This window comes from Pteropus medius, unplaced genomic scaffold, assembly GCF_902729225.1.
Source record: "Pteropus medius unplaced genomic scaffold, Ma_sr-lr_union100, whole genome shotgun sequence".
Classification (NCBI taxonomy): domain Eukaryota; kingdom Metazoa; phylum Chordata; class Mammalia; order Chiroptera; family Pteropodidae; genus Pteropus; species Pteropus medius.
Genome location: NW_024353517.1, coordinates 1,172,722 through 1,176,054, shown reverse-complemented (window position 1 = coordinate 1,176,054; position 3,333 = coordinate 1,172,722). Strand labels below are relative to the sequence as shown.

Genomic DNA, 3,333 nt, shown 5'->3' with positions numbered 1-3,333 from the left:
TACCCTTTCCCAAACCATCAGTTGAGTTTGGGAGTTGGGAAGAGGAGCTGTGATTGCTACTTTCTATTAAAGTGATACGGTTGAAACACTGATAGGATTAGTTCTTTAAGAGGAGAGTAGAGGGGCTGTTTCTAGAGTAAGGGAGAAGCTAGAAAGCAGAACAATAAATATTCACTTCACTAAGAATCCTAAAGGACCCCTCCTCACCTATGTCTTTACTCTCTAAGAGGTGCTATGTAGATATTCATAGCTAGATCATCTGGTCAGAGGATTTAAAGGAGTATATTTTAAATTTGTTTTTTTGATTAGGCATTGATAATGATGATGATAGTGATAGTGATAATGAAAGCAACTGGATTTTTAAAAATTAATTTAATACTAAATTTTTATTAAAGTATAGTTGACATACAACATCAGTTTCAGGTGTGCAACAGTGACTTGAAACATATGTGTGTGTGTATATGTGTGCGTGTGTGTGTAAATATATATATATATACACACACATACATATATATTTATATACACCTTATGAAATGATCACCATGATAAGCCTAGTAACCATCTGTCACCATACAAAGTTATGATATTGTTAATGAAATTCCCTGTGATGTACATTAACATCCCGTGACTAATTTATTTTATAACCAGAAGTTCGTACTTCTTCATCACCTTCACCTTTCTCGTCCTTCCCTCCACCCTCTTCCCTCTGGTGACCATCAGTTTGTTCTATCTATGAGCCTGTTTCTGTTTTATTTTGTTCGTTCGTTTTGTTTTTTAGATCCACATATAAGTAAAATCATATGGTATTTGTCTTTCTCTGACTTATTTCACTTATCAGATTCTTTACATTTGTACAATGCTTTTAAAACCTGTCAAGTTTCAGATCATTCTAGAGCTGCCTTACCTGGTCCAGATCCCTCGTGGTATAACTGGAGCAATTGTATTTTTCTAGTAAAAATATGGGATAGATATGGTAGTTCTTTCGTTTTTCTTTGTGCTTCTCTGATCTTTTCAAATTTACTACAGTGATCATGCATTATTTTTATAATTAAATAAGCATTGCTAGAAATACACGAGACGTGTGGTCTCACATGTGAACTCCTCAAGCCCGTTCCCTCTGCCAGGCTTTTTCTTATGCTCTCTCTGCTGCCCCAGATTTTCTTTTCTTGTAGAGGTTATCTTCGTTTTCCTTGGGTTTTGGCTGAAAAGTCATCTCTACAGAGAAGCTGTGGCTGGGGGCAGGTTTTATGGGGCTAGAGGCTTATATAATTTGGAGGCTCTCTTTGAGGAAAGCAATTAGAAATCACAAATATAAATTTGCACTCAGAAGTGAATATTTATTTAGAATAAGAAAAGGCATCACAAAAAAAAAGTAAATTAGAAAATGTAACTAGTACCATAAGCAACTGCTTTGATAGTTCTTTTCCCTACATTCTCTGGCTACATAACTTTTTTTCAGTTGAGATATAAGTGACATGGCTGCATATCTTTTGATTGTCCCTTCATATGACAATGATAATGAAATATTTTCCATAGCGAAAATAAAAAGATAATTTAGTTTTCCTCTACTATAGTAATCAAACTTTTTTTTTTTTATTATGGCAGTTTAGAAAAGTTTATTTTAGCTTTACAACTTTTTTATTAGTAATGTTATGCAAATGTTAAGTCATATTGTTTTTGCACAGGGAAAAAGCTCCATCTTGCCCTTGCATTTCAAAGCTGGTTTCTCCCCAACTACCTGTCTACTTTTGGTGTCAGGAATTGAAGGACACAGTCATATCAGGGGACACTTCTGGCCCGCGCCCTTGGATCATCCAAATATATACATTGGTAAAAAGCCTGGAAGGAAACCTTTCCTACATTTGGATGCTCACAGTAAGTTATCTACACCTTGTAACATGTCCCATGAAATCCAAATGAAGTGTACTCCCATCTCAATTTTTCTCTAACCAGATCCTCAAAATGCCTATGGCCCTTCAGGTCCACACAACATAAGGAGGAATATGACAGGGAAACCAGAGTCAAGAGAGACAATAGTTCTAACTGATTACAGTTTAAATATATGACATTTGCAAATTTTACAAAAAACGTAACCATATGAACCCCATATTTCCATAGCTTTAGGAAAAAGCCCATGCAAATGAGAGACTTTCAAGATTAAATGTCATTAATTTCAAGACAAATCCACTTTTACACTTACTCCAAAAGTTTGATTCCTATGCTCCGTTATTCTCTCATAATTGACTGCTCTTTGCCCTTTTATCTCTCAGCATGTTTTAAAATTAAATATTAATCAGTATGCCTGCTTGTTTAAATATCTGTCTCTAACATTAGGATTGTATGCTCCGTAAAGGGAGGTATCATATTTGCATTCATGCCACTGCATACTAAGACCTGCCCTAGTGCTAGCACATGCTCAGTACTCAGTAAGCCTTACTTGATAACAACAATAACAGAAAGAATAATGAGTACATTCCAGGGTCAACAGGATTGAATATTGACATTGACTTCCATCATTACTCCTCTTCTCCAGCTGTGCAGGGATCAGGCTCTAATTAAGTCACCTCTCTCTGGTCCACCTTCTCCATGCTGCATGTGGTTCCAATTCCACAGCCGTCTGAGGCCCGTAATTAAAATTTATCTGTCCTTTCCAATCTCTCTTTCCCTAAGGGCAAACTGTTTTCTGTGGGACCACAAAACTGACCTGATAAATTATTCTGTGTTATAATAATGGTAATTTTTTATGATTTAAAAGGCATATTTCCTTGTCTATGGCTGTGCCACCCTGAGCACGCCCGATCCCATCTGATCTCGTAAGCTAAGCAGGGTTGGGCATGGTTAGTACTTGAATGAGAGACCGCGTAGGAAGACCAGATGCTGTAGGTGTAAAAAAATATGAAATAAATAAATAAATAAAAGGCATATTTCCATGTATGATACAAATATGCTAATGAGAAAAGGCAGTGAAAAGATAGGCATTTTCGCAAAGGTTTTCTGAAGACGCCATGTCTAGTCCCCCTACTACCACTTCAAATACATATACATGTACATAAACTTACGAAGGCAAGAATTTCAAGCTCGTTTGGAAGGAGGGAAAGATTTATGAAAAAAAATTATGGAGAGAGTGGGGTCTTGCAGTTCTATCTAGAAATCACACAATGTGGGAAGCCATCAAATTTACTTAGTCTTAGCCCCCGCTTTAGTCTCCTGAGTTTGAGATGATTTGGTTTGTTCTGTTTGGTTTGGAGTTCAAGATTTTGTGACATCATATTAGGGATGCAAAATCTGAAGAAAGATGAAGTTAACTGAACTTTAAAAATTTACACCCAACAC

General features: G+C 36.3%; 1 pseudogene; it reads left to right on the top strand.

Moving 5' to 3' along the window:
- Nucleotides 1-2,767: 2,767 nt before the first annotated feature.
- Nucleotides 2,768-2,886, top strand: LOC120593078 (uncharacterized; annotated as a pseudogene).
- Nucleotides 2,887-3,333: the final 447 nt, after the last annotated feature.